Source organism: Triturus cristatus, chromosome 6 (assembly GCF_964204655.1).
Source record: "Triturus cristatus chromosome 6, aTriCri1.1, whole genome shotgun sequence".
In the NCBI taxonomy this organism is placed as follows: domain Eukaryota; kingdom Metazoa; phylum Chordata; class Amphibia; order Caudata; family Salamandridae; genus Triturus; species Triturus cristatus.
The window spans coordinates 48,131,983-48,149,149 of NC_140589.1; the positions used below are offsets into that span (position 1 = coordinate 48,131,983).

The window sequence follows — 17,167 nt, forward strand, 5'->3', positions numbered from 1 at the left end:
GAGGTCCTCATCCTGGGATCATCACCCTCCGCCTGGGACGACTCCTGGTGGCCCCCCGCCCTGGGAGCCACCTCCAAGCCAACGGAACACGCACGCAACCTAGGCTTCATCCTGGACTCCTCCCTCTCGATGACCAGACAAGTCAACGCCGTCTCGTCTTCATGCTTCAACACCCTGTGCATGCTTCGAAAGATCTTCCGGTGGATCCCTACTGAGACCAGGAAGACGGTCACCCAGGCCCTCGTCACCAGTCGGCTGGACTATCGACAGCCGAGACCTAAAAAGAACACCACTTTGCTAAATAGCCCATTATATCGGAAACCCGCTCTGAAACATTTCCAGCATATGTCTTTGAAATCATGACGTTTCATAAACACTTATTTTCACTCTGCCCTTCGCATCTGAAATGAGCCCTTAATCACTACAATACATTCACAGAATGGGAAAGTCGTCCTTGAAAACTTTATGATGAAAACGTGCAAGAGTGAAGCCTTGCAAAAACGTGCAAGAGTGAAGGCTGTACTTCTAATTACTTTTCAAAAAGACACAGTCAGCCACAGCCAGGCAAACCATGTATTTATTTTAGAAACTACAACTCTCAGAATGCACTGAGATTGTAAGGTGCCACTGCCACAGCCATTTAAAGCCGAGGCCTGTTGTCTTTGCCAGTGCTTGTTAAATCGCAGTCTGGTGTTTGAAGCTGTGGAGACGGGGTTTGGGTGCATGTCCTGCGCTGCCCTTCGGGGTGAATGGCATGGGGACGCTTTACAGCGTCGGGGCTGGTGCTTGGGGGCACCTCGAGTTTTACAAGTGTTTAAAAGACCCCCTGCTGTGCTGCTGCATCACCCCCAGGGGCGAAGCGGCATCTCAGGAGACCCTCGGCTGGGGCCCAAGATCCCTCCCTCAGCGCCAACACAGCATGGCGATAAGGAGAGGGGTTGTGTAATGGAAACACCTGTTGCAATGTTTGTTTGAAATATGAGCAAAGCTGGCACAACTTTAATGTTAGGTCATTTTTCAAAAAGAGGCCGGTATGTTTTCTTCTTACTCCTATATGGTAAGGAAAGCAAACACTTTAACTGTGGATCCCAGGTATTTATAGGCCGCCTTCCCCTCTCTCTGGGAGACACTTGTATATTCTTATGACCCTGTGGTTTTATAATTTGCTTGCTTCACTTTCAGTTTTGTTTTTACCTTTATAAACACAAAACTGCAAGTCCCAGAATGCAAAGAAAGTGTGGGGGGGTGTTGGGGATTATATCCCCCCCCCAGATTCTGGAGTGGGGGACACAGGGGGCAAGTGTGTGAGGGGAACAAAAGAATTTCCCCTCTCACTTCTGTGATTCCCAGGGCCATTAGCGCGGGAGAGCGCTATCTATAATGGCACTGCACTTGCCCTGTGACCTGCCTCCAGTCACAGATGCCACCCGCCCTCTGCCCTTTGTTATGCTGCCCCCCTCCACAGAAACAGCCAATGCCTATAGATAAGGCTCGGCCGCTCTGGGACAGACAGAGAAGGAAAGAAGACTCGGTCTCGTTTCTTTCCTGCCCAGAGAAAGCAAGGACAGTGTCCACGTCCCCTTCTCTGCTGCAGCCCTCCTCCCCTCTCTCTCTCTTCATCCCTCCCTCTCTTTCTGTCTCTGTCTCGCTCTCTCTCACTTGCATAATTTCAAGAGACGGCTCTTACTGTCCCTTGCCTTTCCTCTCCTTTCCTTCATCTGTTCCCCTGTGAAAAGGATCCAAAAAAGAACGAAACACTTTGGCTGGAAATGTTGTCATTTTCTGACCTTTTTCTATTCCAAAGTACAACCTTGGGACCGAGAGAAACAAGCATTTTACAATGCCAATAGCTCAAACTCTTGCAAATGTGAGACCTATTGCATTGCAAATTCTTATTTTTTTTTCAACCTGGGAGCTGGGGATAGCATCACCTGCCACCCAAGGCATTTTTTTCTTTTCAGTGCAATGGTGATCGCACGCATGGCACGCTGACCTCATTACATTGAAAGTGAAAGTGAAATGAGCCGATCAACTCATTTAACTTTCCCTACTTCGATGCTCACCGTGCTATCTCAGCTTCGAAACACCCAGGAGATGTGTCATTAGGAAAGGGAGAATCTTCCCTTTTCAATGGTACACTTCCCTGGTGGACCCCTACTTGGGGATTGCAGCAGGAGGGCGATCCCCAAGCAGGGATCAACCACTTGACACCAGGGAGGGGGGAGCGTCCCCTGGGCAAGGGCCTTTGCTCCCCCTCATTTTTTAATGCATATAATGAGTTTTACTGCCCCCCCGGGGGGCAGATGGGGCAATAGCTCCCACTCTCCCCTTCAGGGGCAGAATGAGTACTAAAGACCAGGGATTAGTTTTTTTTAAACTTAGAGGTAGGGCTGCCCCCAATGGGCTTGCCAATGCCCCCCCCCAAAAATAAAATAAACAGTCTTTCTGCCCCCCCGGGGGGCAGATGTGGGTTATTACCCCTAATCTGCCTCCCAGCAGGGCAGAAAGCCCACTAGACACAAGGGATTTGTTTTTTTAATATAAAAGAGGAGTGGGGCTACCTCCAATGGGCAAGACCATGCCCCCAGCCAAAATAAATTAAAATGAAGCCCTTTATGCCCCCTGGGTACCAGGGATTTTTTTAAATATGTTGGAGTGTGCATGCCAATGCCCCCACCTTCCCCAAACACAAATGGGACAGTCTTTCTGCCCCTCAGGGGCATATGGGGCAATAGCCCCCAATCTGTCCACTAAGCACCAGGATTTATTTTTTCTTAGTGTAGTGATGGATGCTGCCAAGAATGGGCATACCCCCGTGGCCCCAAAAATGATGGGCACAGTATTTCTGCCCCCAATTTGTTCCCACTAGGCACCAGGGACATTTTTTCTCTTTGTGCAGTGGTCGGGCTGCCCTGAAAGGGCATGCCAATGGCCCCCTTACCCCCCCCCCCAAAATGCTCAGTCTTTTGGCCCCCCACGGGGCTGATAGGCGCAACAGGGGTGGGGGATGTTCAGATTGGGCATACCGATGCCCCCGACCACCCAAAAAAGGGTACACTGACTACACCTGATCTGCCCCCCGGGTGGTCCCATAGTCAAGGGTCATTTCCCTTTTTTTAATGACACATTTTAGCCATTTCTGACCCCCTTGGGAGCAGATCAGTGATATTTATAGGCTCATCTACACCCAAGGGAATCAGAAAACCACTAGATACCAGGGAGTGAGTGAGTGAGTGAGTGAGTGAGTGAGTGAGTGAGTGAGTGAGTGAGTGTGTGTGTGTGTGTGAGAGAGAGGGAGAGAGAGAGAACTCAAGTTTGACTGATGGTCTGCATGTACTGGCATTTGGCTCGGTGTGTGTATTTGCAATTAACTGGCAGTGTGTGTGGACTAGAGCTTCATGGCAGAGTGTGTGTTTGGTGCTTGCCTGGCAGTGTGCGTTCACTGGTGCTTGGCTGGCAGTGTACATGGACTGGCACATGACTGACAGTGTGCATGGATGGCGTTTGGCTGGCGGTGTATGTTCGATGGAGTTTGGCTGGTGGTGTTCGTGGATGTTGCTTGGCTGGCGGTGTGCGTGGATCGCTCTTGGCTAGCGATAAGCGTGGACTAGCACTTGGCTGAAAGGGTGTATGGACTGACGCTTGGCTGGCGGTGTCGCTTGCATAGATCCCCCAGTGTTTTCTGACCCAGAATTTTCTTCAAACCTCAAATGTAGCTTAAAAGTCACATTTTCACAACATTTCTGTGTGGGAAAGCTGTGGGATCACCAGGATGGCACAAGATATCCTATCACCCAGCATTCCCCAAACCTCCATATAAAAAAGCTACCTCACTTTTGTGGGTGGGCCAAGTGCCCCAGACAGGGAAGGGCCCAAAATGTATTGTGGAGGGATCAAAATTATCAATCAGAAAACAACCTGAGTTTGCAAAATGGTAATGTACGTTTTTGGTCCTGGGCTAGGCGGCCGTCTAAGGAAACCTGCCATATCCAGAAAGTCAATGGAGGTGTAGTTTGCATGGATCCCCCAACGTTTTCTTCCCCAAAAATCCCTGCAAACCTCAAATTTAGCTTAAAAATCACATCACAAAAACGCAGGTTACTCCATTGCAAAAACAGGTCATTTTGTGATCGATAATTCTGATGGCTTAACAGTACGTTTTGGGCCATTTTCTGTTGCGAGCACTAGACCTACTCACACAAGTGAGGTACCATTTTTTTTCTGGAGACTTTGGGGAATGTGGGGTGGGTGGAATTTTGTGGATCCACGCAGATTCCAGAACTTTCCATCACAGAAATATGAGGAAAATGTGTTGGTTTTGTTTTGCAAAGTTTGAGGCTTGCAAGGGATTCAGGGTAACAGAACCTTATGAGAGCCACACAAGTCACCCCATCCTCGATTCCCCTGGGTGTCTTGTTTCTGAAAATGTACAGGTTTGCTAGGTCTCTCTAGATGCCAGCTGAGGTAGGGCCTAAAATCCACAGCTAGGCACATTTAAAAAAAGGGTCAGATTTGAGTAGAGAAATTTAATTTGTGCACATTGCATTTTGGGCCATTTCCTGTTGCGGATCTATGCCTACCCACACAAGTGAGGCACCATTTATCGGGAGACTTTGTGGAATGCTGGTTAGGCAGAAGCTTCTGGCTCCCCTTAGATTCCATAACTTTCCATCACAGAAATGTGAGGAAAATGTGTATTTTTTTGGCAAAGTTTGAGGTTTGCAAGAGATTCTGGGTAACAGAACCTGCTGAAAGCCAAACAAGTCACTGCATCCTGGATTCCCCTAGGATTTCTTGTCTTCAAAAATGTACAGGTTTGCTAGGTTTCTGTAGTTGCTGGCTGAGCTGGGGCCCAAAATCCATGGCTAGGCACATTTCAGTGATGTGGTGTGTCCACATTGCGTTTTGGGCCGTTTCGTGTCACGAGCATTAAGCCTACCCACACAAGTGAGGTACCATTTTATCGGGAGACTTGGGGGAAGGCAGAATAATAGAACAAGTGTCATTTCTGCCTTCCAAATGTAAGACATTGTGTGAAAAAGAAGTCATTTTGAAAAATGCCCTCTAATTCACATGCTAGTATGGGTACCCACAAATTCAGAGATGTGTAAATAACTACTGCTTCTAAACTCGATAATCTATTCCCAATTCAGAAACACTTAGGTTTTCTTGATTACTATTTTTCACTCTTTATATGTTACCAAATAAATTGCTGTATACCAGGTACACAATGAAAAACTACTGCATGGCCAACTCAGTTATTGGCTCAGGGTACCTCGGGTTCTTGGTGAATCTACAAGCCATATGTATCTCTGTAACCAGAAGGGTTCAGCTGACGTAACGGTATATTGCTTTAAAAAATCTGTCATAGTTAGAAGAAGTTACAGGTGAAAACAAAGGCACAAATGTCTGGTTTTTTCAACTCAATTTCATTTTTTTTATTTCAACCATTATTTTCTACATGAAAGCCTTGAAGGAGCTACACAAATGACCTCTTGCTGAATTCAATGTTTTGTCTACTTTTCAGAAATGAATAGCTTTCCAGGATTCATTATTGATTTCATACCCATTTCTACAGCTAATTGGAAGGAAGATGGAAGCACAAACAATAGGCTGTGTCCCAGTAAAATGCCAAAACTTTGTAGAAAAATATGGTTTTCATACAAATGGCTGCTGTACCAGAAAGGTGGGAAGATGGTGATTTTAGCACCAAAACCCTTTGTTGATACCATTTGCATGGAAAAAAACAGACTGTTTCTTCTGCAGAACCTTTTTCCCATTTTTCTCAAAAAACGAAAATGTACTTGTAATTTGGCTAATTTCTCAGTACCCTCCAGGGGAATCCACAAACCCTGGGTACCTTTAGAATCCTCAGTATATTGGACAAAAGCAAGCAAATTTGGCATGGATACCTAATATCGACAAACTGTTACAGGGGCCTAAGCGCAAACTACCTCATATAGCCAAAAACAGGCTTAGCGGGGATGAGGTGCGTGAGGGGAGAAGGCTTAGCAGTGAAGGGGTTAATTGGATTTCTGTTGTAATTTTAATGAATAAATGTTTCTCTATTTTTTATGGTATTTTCAGGGTCTTGTGATTTTCTACCTGGTTTGATTCTACTAATTACCTTGCACATTTCTCTAAGAGAAGCCTTTCTGTTCAGTTCCATAGCTACAAGCAAGTTGAGTCCAGGTTAAAAAAAACTGTGTTCTACTTTAACACGTTCATGGCCTTATTCCTTGTGGTAGACTCTCATCCTCCCAAATTAATAATCCATTATTCTTACACACTTCATTTGGTTCTGCCCCCTTTCTTTTCTTTTTTAGGTCTCGCTGACACAGCGCACATGCGCTGCTTAGGAGGGCCTTTAGCCGTCGCTCTGCTCATTTTAAAGCACCCACTCGTGCTTGTGGCGGCATCCACCTTGCGGGAGCGAGCAGCGGTGCGCCACAAGCACGAGTGAAGTATTTGAAAATTAGCAGACTGCGTGCGAATGCACGCACGCACCACTCAAAGGGCTCGCCTCCTGCTCCCCCTCTCTCTCACGCGCGCACCACTCGCAAGCTGTGTATTTTCAGCAAGCGCTTCCCAGGACCGAAACTTTCGTTTCTCATGCCGGTTTCACTTAACATACTCTACATACAGTCTTCTCTTCCCTCTGTTGATACTGCGGTTCATCTCCTGATCTGTGTCCTGTGTTATGCGTTGTACTCTCTATGCCCCTTTTCTTGTAAAGCGCTCTTCTGCCCATGTAGCTGGGTCTGTACTATCTAAATACATTCAAAAAGTAAATAAAGAAATACAATGAACGCCAGCAAGTGTCTGGACTTTGTACACACTAAAAATAGCCTTTCAATATCACCACATGCATGCTTTGCAATGAGTTCTTATCTCACGCTCAGTTCCCTGATTTAACCTCTTTTGGCAAAAATGTGCTGGCTCGCGACATTCTTCAGCAGCACAGTCTCTGCCTTCTGTGTGTACGTTTTTTTTTTTATTAATCGTGTAACTGACTCGCTTTCACTCTTAATTTTCGTTTGACACCCCTAGAAAAAGATAGCAATTTCCACCCAGAATTAACTATTAAAACGCAAAGTCAGTGACGTGATGGGCACGCGATAGAGGGCTCACTTTTTTTATGAAGACGGGGAAGGAAGCACTCTGACGCAGAGCACGAGGAAAAATGTACTGTGAGAAAGCGCCTTTTCATGTTATCTGCCGTTCATAGTACATAAATACCTCAAGCGAGGACATTTTAATTTTATTAATTTATTCACACACCTATTTCTGTGCGTGAGGCTACTCGCGGACATCACGCCCCGTCCTCCACACCTGTATGAACCTGCCTGAGTCCGCCGGAGTACAGGACGATGTGGCAACTACGCTTTAATGGCATACTTCCATGTCGACCTTTATAGGTACCACTGCAATGCATATATATAATATGTTTGGTGTGTATTCGTCTAAACACCGTACCACTTCAATCTGAGTAATGCTGCCTTTGACCTGCTCTCTATACATAAAGAGCTACCCAGAATTGCCAAAAGTGGGGTTACACCACTCTCAGGATGCTGGCTTTACTTGCCAGTAGCCGCCCCAAATCCATTAGGAGATTGCACTTTATTACAGGAAATGTGCACTCCGACTCCACTCGATTCTCTAAGAACGCGTCCCTGGATCGCTTTCAACAGCCTTTAGATGCATTGCTAATTTACGATCTATTGTGAAGTTCTAAAAGCGCAAAGTTCCTTTACTATGTTTCTTGCAGTTCTGACCGCGAATGGAGGGGCAGGGAAGGTTAGTTGATAGAATTAATGCATAAATACATTGTTGCGTGCATGTCCCTGCCCCTGTCTGCTCCTGTCTTTATTTGTGTTCTTACTTTAAAACTGACCCGCACACCTCACACCGTGATATTATTGCTGGCAGCTGCTAAGCATTGCCCCATATTCCTTCAATCAATCAATATTACTTTATTGCGGCTATTCCAGCCATAAAAGTACAGATTTTTTTTTTACAGCATTAAAAAAAACATACTCCGATCAAGTAAAAAAGGGATAGTATCAACAGGGTTGTATATACATAGTTATAGATGCCAGGGCTTCAGGAGGGCAGAATAAAAGATACTTTATCGTTGTTACTAATAGTTACAAATAGGAATTTAATACTATAAATTAATATAAAAACTTTAAAATATCATTAAGCCATTCCTCGTTGGAAGTATCTTCGATTGCCAATGTGGCCAGTGGGAAGAGCTTGATCTATTTCACGTGTAATAGTTACAACAGAAGCATTGCGCTCTATAATTGCGGCAAAATAAAATATCGATGTTAACTATTTTGTACTTTTAACAGATACTTTCTTTTAATCCACATGGCCAAAAGGAATTTCGAAATTGCAACAACAAAAAGTGGATTCATATCAGATTTGAGAATTCTATAAAATTGGCGAAATTCCCTTATTCCCAAATTTTTGCAGAGTAGTAGGATCCATTTAGACCTAGACTGTTTATATGCCGGACAAAAGAATAATACATGAATCTCTGATTCCTCCTCCCTGCGACCTCCAGGACAAAGGCTAGGCAGGTTCCCTACCCACTTATTTGTTTTCAACAGAAGTGGAAGGGTTCCATACCTAAATTGGAGGAACAACTTCTTGGCTAGCACTGGCTGTATTATGTCTATCACCTGATCAAACTGGTAATCTAGCTTCAAATCCAGGAAGGCATAGGTTAGACTATTTGCTCTGGTGGCCCCAATTAGTTTATTCAGCTGGTACTTTTTCAATGATCTTGCCAAACAGTGTTTGGAAGTAGTTAGACACGATTCTTCCCGTGCATTCCATAGATGCCCCCTTCCCATGTCGCGCAAAGAGTCCCTCACAAAAGACAACCAGGGTATACCTCTAACTGCGCCCGGTATAAGCATTACCACTTTGAGTTCCTCCCTGTAGTGTCTCGGCTCAGGCGTGCTCCATAGTCGACGCCAGTAAAGCAATGGGCGACTCGAAATCAGATCCACCAGTGGGCGGATACCCAAGTCCATTCTCAAAGGAACTAGCGGGGTACTTACTGGAAGCGCCATGATTTGCCTAATGAACTTATTTTCAGTTAGGGTCAATGCATGCTTTGGGCAATGTCCCCAGAGATCTGCCCCGTATATTGAAGCCAACCGCGCTTGCACTCTATATATTTCAAGCGGTGGACTTATGATCTTTTGGGTACAACTATTCTGAACTTTCAATATACCACCTATTGCTTGGGTTAGTTTCAGGTTTGCCCTGTCGATTTGGGTACCCCAACTCATTTTGTCGTTTAGGGAGACACCCAGGTATTCAAAGGTCTGGACCCGCTCTAGCGGTATATTATTAAAATTGGGAACAGGGAAGTTAGTATGTGCTGAATTAAAAGCCATATATTTAGTTTTATTTATATTAACCACAAGATTCCTTTTTTTGCAGAACTCACTAAATTCATTTAATAATCGTTGCATCCCCATCGGGGACTTCGAGAGGAGCAGGGTATCGTCCGCAAACATTAGTGCAGGAAACTTGCGGGACGACAATTTGGGCGAATCCAGATCCTTTGCGGCCAAGAGGTCATTAACTAGGCCGTTTAGGAAGAGGGAGAAAAGAGTAGGAGCAAGAACGCAGCCTTGCCTCACTCCCTTACCAACAGGGAAGGGCGCTGTCAGTTGACCATTCTTGCCAAATCTGACTCTGGCATATGTGCCCTCGTGGAGGCATTTGAATTGGAGACATAAGTAGGGTGGAACTCCCATGTCCAGCAGGATCTTCCACAGCTGGTCACGGTCAACCAGGTCAAACACAGATTTTAAGTCCACGAAGGTAAGGTATAAACTCCCTTTTTCCAAGACCACATGTTTCCAGTATATTAGCTGCAGTCTAAATAACTGGTCAATTGTTGAGATCTTGGCTCTAAAGCCTGCTTGCAGCGGGGTCAGGACATCCGAATCTTCAATCCAATCCTGCAATCTCGCCAGCAAAACCCTCCCAAAGATTTTTTGGGACACATCTATAAGGCTAATAGGCCTATAGTTCGCTGGTTCGATCGGCGATCCCTTTTTAAAAATTGGAACGATCTCAGCTCCAGCCCATGTTGCTGGTGCAGGTAGGCCATACAAAATTGCATTAAATAGTGCTAATAAGTATGGGGCCCAAACTACTTGTTCACTTTTATATAAATCCCCGGGTATTCTATCCAGTCCGGGGGCTTTATTTGGCTGGAGTTTCACGAGGGCAGAGGTAACCTCGCTCATAGTGCATAGGGGAATATCACAGACGGACTCAGGAGTGGAGGGGCAGGGCAACAGCTTCACCGCACTTACATCATTAAGGGGACTGGAGTAAAGTTCCTTAAAGTGCTGGTGCCATATATCCTCATCGATGTTAGGATCAATGACAGTCCTACCTTCGGCTTGGCCATGGTGGACCAAATTCCAAAAACTTCTACTGTCTTTTAGCTCCCAAGCCATCTTAATGTTTGACCATCTCTCGGTTTCCCACTCTGCCTTTGCACTTGCTGTAATTTTTTTAAAAAGAAACCTGGCATCCCGAATATTCTTGCTATCGGCCTCTTTTAGAGAGTTCAACAAAAGTTGTTTTGCCTCTCTACAACTCTTATTAAACCATGATTTTCTATCCCTTAGAAGTTTAGGTTTATTATTAATAAAAACATTACTAGAAAAAGAACCAGAGAGAGCCTGTGCCATCTCTTGATAGATTCTCCCGGCATTGCTGGCACTATTTGGAATAGGAAAGTGTTGCGCTTCAAGGCTGGCCTAATCTAGAAGGGGTATAATAGTTGCGTACAATTTGGGCAGTGCATCCCTCGAGTGGATAATTTTTGTCCATCTGATTCGCCTCCCTCCATTGACCACCGCAAATTTATTTGAGTTAGACATTTCGGGATTTTGATCATGGAACCCCATCTGAAATTTTAATGTTAGAACAAGGGGGTCATGGTCACTCTCATTGCGAATTTCAATACCAAAATTCAGCACACTATGCCAGAGTTCTACGCTGATCAAGATATAATCAATCACTATTACCCAATCTGGCCTCTTGAAAGTTGATCGGCCGGGATTATCTCCCGGAAACCGTCCATTACAGGCCCTTAATGAAAAAGTCAGGGTTAGAGAAGTCAACTGGAGAGCCAGAGGGGTCCAACGCTTTGTCGAATATATGCTAGGACCAGGTGTCGTCTTCCTCGCTAGTTATAGATTGGATATTGTCCTCGAGAGGTTCAAAATGGCAGTTAAAATCTCCACCAATTAAAAAGTTTGTGGTTCCTGCTAATGAATTCAAAAGATTAGAGAGGAGGTCTAGGGTACGTGAAGTTCCACCGTAATTCACAGGGCGGGAGTAGACATTTATAATCGTTAAATGGGGTAATTTGCAATGTGTCAGGATTATGCATGTTATATCGGGAGAGTATGTATCCACACGTTTGATCTGATAGCCTAGATGGGAAGCTACCCATATACATAGTGCCCCCGATGGTCTCCCTTTTGGTCCCTTTGCGGCCGCCTCACAATACGCCACAAACCCTACCCTATATTGGGGATTTATGGCCCATGTCTCCTGGAATAAACAGATTTCGTGTAAATCAATATAATCCCCCCAATCTGGTTCATCTAGTTTAGACACGAGGCCTGCAATATTCCAGGATAGAAGTTTTGGACCACCTGGGACTGGTTGGATGCTCCGACTAGCATTTCCCTCACCCACAGCTACAGTTAGAGTTTCAGTCGTTGGTGGAACAGATTCTGTCACTCGCCCTACTGCAGGACAGTCTATTAAGGGTGTTATTGATGCAACTGCATTCCTTTTTAATTCCTCCACAAATTTAACTAGGGGGAGCTTTGGCCCATTATCACTCTCTAGTTCCCCTCTTAGGCCAAGAGACTGGTGGAGTCCCCCTCCTGCTGTTTGACATAGCTTGGTTTGTTCTACAGGGGTTTCGTCCTGATCAGGATGACTGGGAGGTAGTCAGTCTACCAGGTCCAGAACACTGAACCTATTACCAAGTTGGAGTCCTTGTGAGGGGTCGTTACTTTCCCCTGTTGTCCACTAGGTAGACCGGATCGGCTTACCAGGGACTCCCCCTATACTGTTTGTGGTACCCATAGTTAGGCATATGATCAGGCAGGTTATAGAAATAACTCAAGTCCCGGGCTTTTATAGCGGATCTTTGAAAGGTCTGAGGGCCTGTACAAACGTACTCCACTACCTTCGGGTTTCGTAAATTGATGACCAGACAACACATATTCCTATCACAAACGTAGCTTTTTCTCTTATCCTTATTTGCTTTCTCTAACCTTTCTCTTTGTTTGCTTCCTTTCTAGAACCCCACGCTCCTACCCTTTCTTAGTTTAACTGCCCTCTTCCGCCCTGCTTTGTTTCACTGTTGCTGCGCGCGTTTCCCTGTTTGCTATCTTCTTCTCCTGTGTTTTGTTTCTCTCATTGTCCTTACTTTAAAACACAACCGCACACCTCAAACCATAATATCATTGCTGGCAGCCGCTGTTATCATCGTGTTAACTGTATAGCTCATATTGAATACAACTTTTACGCAATGGGCACTTAGGGTTACAGCTGGGGTATTTCAAAGGATAAAATCGCATTACAGACCTAGTGTCACCCTAACATATGGTGATTTTGGGTAATTTATGCTGCTTAAGACCCATTCACTACCCAGACTTCAGGGGACTGTCACAAGATAAGATCTCTTCCCAGGGAAAAGGCAGCCAGCGGGTAACACTAGTTCGGTAATGCTTCCATTTTATTACTTTCTTTGTAAAGCAAAAAAGTTGCTGTATAGACTGGCTTCTGGAGCCCATTGCATCTGACGTCACACAAGCCTTCCCAGTGTTTGTTATCATAATGCCGTCCAGAAAGAGGCGCGGGGCACAGGCAAGCATGTATTCCCGAATCAGACTGCATGACTCAGTGTATAGAAATCGTATAGCTCTTCAATCCATGGCGGCACAGCACCCAGTATAATGTGCTACATGGTTAAACACTTGTAAGGTCCCAAAGGCGAGACCTATTGGCTATGCCAATGCTTGTCTGTTATGTCTTATTCTCTATTTCTGTCCTACTTGTTTTGATTTTGTCATTCCTAGGTCTTGCCTACAGTTGTAGAAAGACTTATTGGGGACAATATCCATACTTACAGTGGGCTTTGTAAAAGCCGATTGCTTAAAATTGTTTGTCTTTCTTATCAGTGTCTTTTAGTTGCTGCTTGTTTAATGGTTTTCCTCTGTTAGTGTTAGTCCGTCTTTTGGAGCATTCCTTCTGTTACAACGTTTTGACTGGATACCCTGTATCATTTCACCGTTCACTGCTCACATTCAGTCTTTGCTTTTTAGGTCCCGCCTACGTAGCGCACATGCGCTGCATAGGAGGACCTTTAGCCATCGTTCAGCTCTTTTTGGAAGCACACACTCGTGCTTGTGGCGGCATCCACCTTGCGGGAGCGCGCAGAGGCGCACCACAAGCATGAGTATGTGCTTCCAAAAAGAGCAAACAGCTGCTGCTTCGCCCGCACGTTCGGAAGCATTCCCAGGGCATCTCTTCTATTCTGTGCAATCCCCCCACTTGTTGTCCATATGTTTCGGGGCAGGAACACTCGCGCTGCTTCTTAGCGCGCTGCTTTTACTGCCGCGCGGCCAATGCTTGTTGTGTTTAGCCAGGCCATGGGTCTGACCTCAGTGATTCTATGCAGGTTTAGAGGCTCCTGTAGGTTTACTGCACGTCCACCAACACATGCCTGTACATTCTACCACATGCCCACTCCTAGGAGTGGCCCAGAACTGATGCTCTGTCTTCATCCTCAACCGAGAGGCCACAGACTGAATGTGCACGGTGTCTGCACCCCTCCCCTCCTACAGGTTTGATGTGACTCGAGGCCAGTGATGGAAGCTCATCGGTCTGCCCTGGTGGACTTCAGGCTCCTCTGCTCTCATCTTACCATCCTCCCACCAGCGCTAAATCCAGACTGAATCTGTGCGGCCAGAAGCGATTCCAACAGCAGCGGGCGCTGCCCATGAAGACCCTCTCCTATTGGCTGTCTCCGGTTCCAGCTGTTTTGGAGAGCCCGTCCGTTGGGCTCGCCCAGTTACTTGTGCAATCCAGCTGTTGATGAAAGAGGCCAGAGGTGGAAGCGGGGTGAGCCAGGCGGGCGAGCTTTGACTGTGGGACATCAGGTCACCGGCCAAACTGCACTCAGCTCACCTCGGTCCTGACTGCCTTTGTTGGCGCTGTAAGTCACCTGACTGTGATATCGCTCATATTCTGTGCACTGCCCTAATATTGACATTTTCTGGCTTCAGATTGAAGTTTACTTGAAGACACACTCTTTTTTTAAAATCAAGTTTTCCTTACAGAATGTTTATCACTTCATAATACATCTGAAATATCGCATATATCCATTCATACCTTCAAGTGGCTCTCTACTGCTATCACCCTTTGCAAAGTTAATATTTTTCGGTTTGGGGGTCCAATGTTATTCCAACGCTTCAATCTTGGGTTGAAGATCTGTTTTCTGGGGCTCACTTTGAAAAAACGATGAAGTGGATTCACAATTTACATCATTTTAATCATATAAGGGATTCTTTTATAGATTCAAGATGTTTCTGACTATATAATGCACATTTCCTATCGATGGGCTCACACGATTCTTATGTATTGTATATATGATACTCTTTATTTCATGTAACAATACATTTTCACCCTGTTTCTAACGTATGTGTGTAATCAAAGTACCTGTAATATTGGTTTGCTTTTGTTTTCTGTGTGTTTTTTTCTTTCCCTTTTGTTATTTCTTTTTTTAGGTCGAGCCTGGGCAGTGCATGTGCTGCTCTGCGGCATGCTGTATTGGAGTATGGAATAGAAGCCCCGCCCACTCTCCTCCCATATTTATCATTGACTTGTTTCATTGTCCTTTGTAAATGCTGCCTTCTTATTTGTTAATAGGCTTGTTAGTCCCTCCTTAGTACCGCCTTATCTGCATTTGTAACCTCCCATGAGGACCTGCCCTTTTACTTCTGTTGTTACACGGTACGTCTTTTTAGTCTACAAGCACTATTTTCTTTAATGAGTTTCTCCTGCTGCAGGAACGACATGCTTTCCTGCAACATTCAGCGTGCCATGCGCGCTTTCACTTTCGGAGCAGCCGGGACAATGGTGGCCGCTTCTTTAAATAGGTCTCGCATTTACAAGAGTTTGAGCTATTGGCATTGTAAATGACAATGCCTTTTATTTATGTGTTAATTAGCAAAACAGATAAATAAAAGGCATTATCATTTACAATGCAGTTAGCTTAAACTCTCGCAAAAGCGAGACCTATTGCATTGCAAATGCTTGTTGAATTAGCACTCCAAGCGAGTGCATGTGTTTCTTACTCTCTGTCCTCTCTCTTGTGTGCTTCTTCCCCTTCCCAGCCCAGGCACCCTTCACACACGTTCCATGCTGCTTTCCCGCTCCCCAGCTTGTCTGCTGCATCTCCCACACCTCCGCTTCCTGCCCCACTTGGTCTTTTTTTATAACCCCAATCTCCTTTGCTCCACTGCTCCTCCTGCTCATCCCTGCCACTTATTCAGAGTTTACTGGTTCCCTTCTAGTGAGAACTCCTACTTTTCTGCCCCTCTCGTGCCAATCTGGATTTTAGTTTTATTTTATTTTATTTATTTTTTAGCATTTGTGGGGTAGGGGGCAGCAGCTGTAATTTGGTACTGTGCCGCACCTTTTAGTAGCACACGTTTTATTTCATTTCATATTTAAGTTGCCGTCTTGGAATGATAAACTAAAAAAACATCAAAGGCATTCTTGTTAAGAAATCTGCAATCACATTATTTTTACCAGGAACATAAATTACTTTTTATAAAAAGTTCTGCATCCTCATGGAAATCCTAGCTAACCTTGCTGAAGATGTGATTGCACCTTCAGTAGTTTGAATTTTTACTAATGGCTTGTGGTCGCAACGAAGGATGCATGGTTTTCCCCAAATAAAGGATTTGAAGTGTTCTAATGCCCATGCACAGGCTAGTGCTTCCCTCTCTATAATTGAGTACTTCTCCTCACATGGAGACAAAGACCTGGATGCGTAAGCTATAATATTTTCTTTGCCTTGACCGTTAACTTGTGACAACACCGCACCAAGGCCTTTGTTGCTAGCATCCGTGGTAATTACACTATTTAGTAAGGGATCAAAACTGTGAAGAGCTGTTGCTTTTGCAATAGCTTCCTTGATGACTTTAAAGTCCATGTCACAAGCCTGTGACCACACAAATGTACAATTTTTTTTAAGAAGTTGACGAATATTGTAAGTTTTGGTGGCAAAATTTGGTACGAATTTCGAACAAAATTCCGCCATGCCCAAAAAGGATCTAACATCATCCTTACTAGAAGGTATAGGAGCCTCAGAAATAGCAGAAACCAAAGAAGGTTTCTGTTTCACACCCTGTTCATCAATAACGTGACCTAAATAGGTTACACTTACTTATGCAAATTTGCATTTAGAATGCTCTACAGTAAGGCCTTTACTTTCCAAGATACTTAGAACTTTTTAAAGTCTAGAACTATGTTCTTTCTCATCACAGCCAAAAACAAGAATGTCGTCTTGAAACAACATGACGCCTTGCTCTTCTTTGAAAAGATGGAACATCAAATGCTGAAAAACAGCAGCGGCTGAAGCCAAGCCGAAGGGCATGCGTTTATACTGAAAACACCCAATGGGAGTGATAAAGGATGTATTTCATTGATTCAGGGGACAAGGAGATCTGATGATACGCAGACGACAGATCTATAGTGGAAAACCATTTAGCATTGTTTAAATTTGAGACCATCTCATTGATTTTTGGTAGCGGAAATTTATCAACAACAATATTGTTGTTCAGATATCTCAAATCTACACAGAGCCGAATTTTGCCGTTACTGCGTTTTGCTACGACGATCGGGGAAACCCAATCCGAAGCATCAATAGGTTCAATAATGTTATTAGACACCAATTTATCCAACTCCTTACTAACCTCATCCCTTACCAAAATAGGAAAATTCCTGCATTTGTGTATTTTGGGAGATGCATCTTGTTTAAGAACGATTTTGTGTTCAAACCCTTTAAGGTTACTGTAGCTGGGCGAAGCCT

At 44.7% G+C, this 17,167-nt stretch overlaps 1 protein-coding gene across 1 annotated transcript in view; it reads right to left on the minus strand.

Annotated features, from left to right (window-relative positions):
• The window catches only part of GLP1R (glucagon like peptide 1 receptor), a 1,134,570-nt gene that overhangs the window by 753,745 nt on the left and 363,658 nt on the right, over positions 1-17,167 (minus strand). The gene's annotated exons all lie outside the window — the stretch shown is intronic.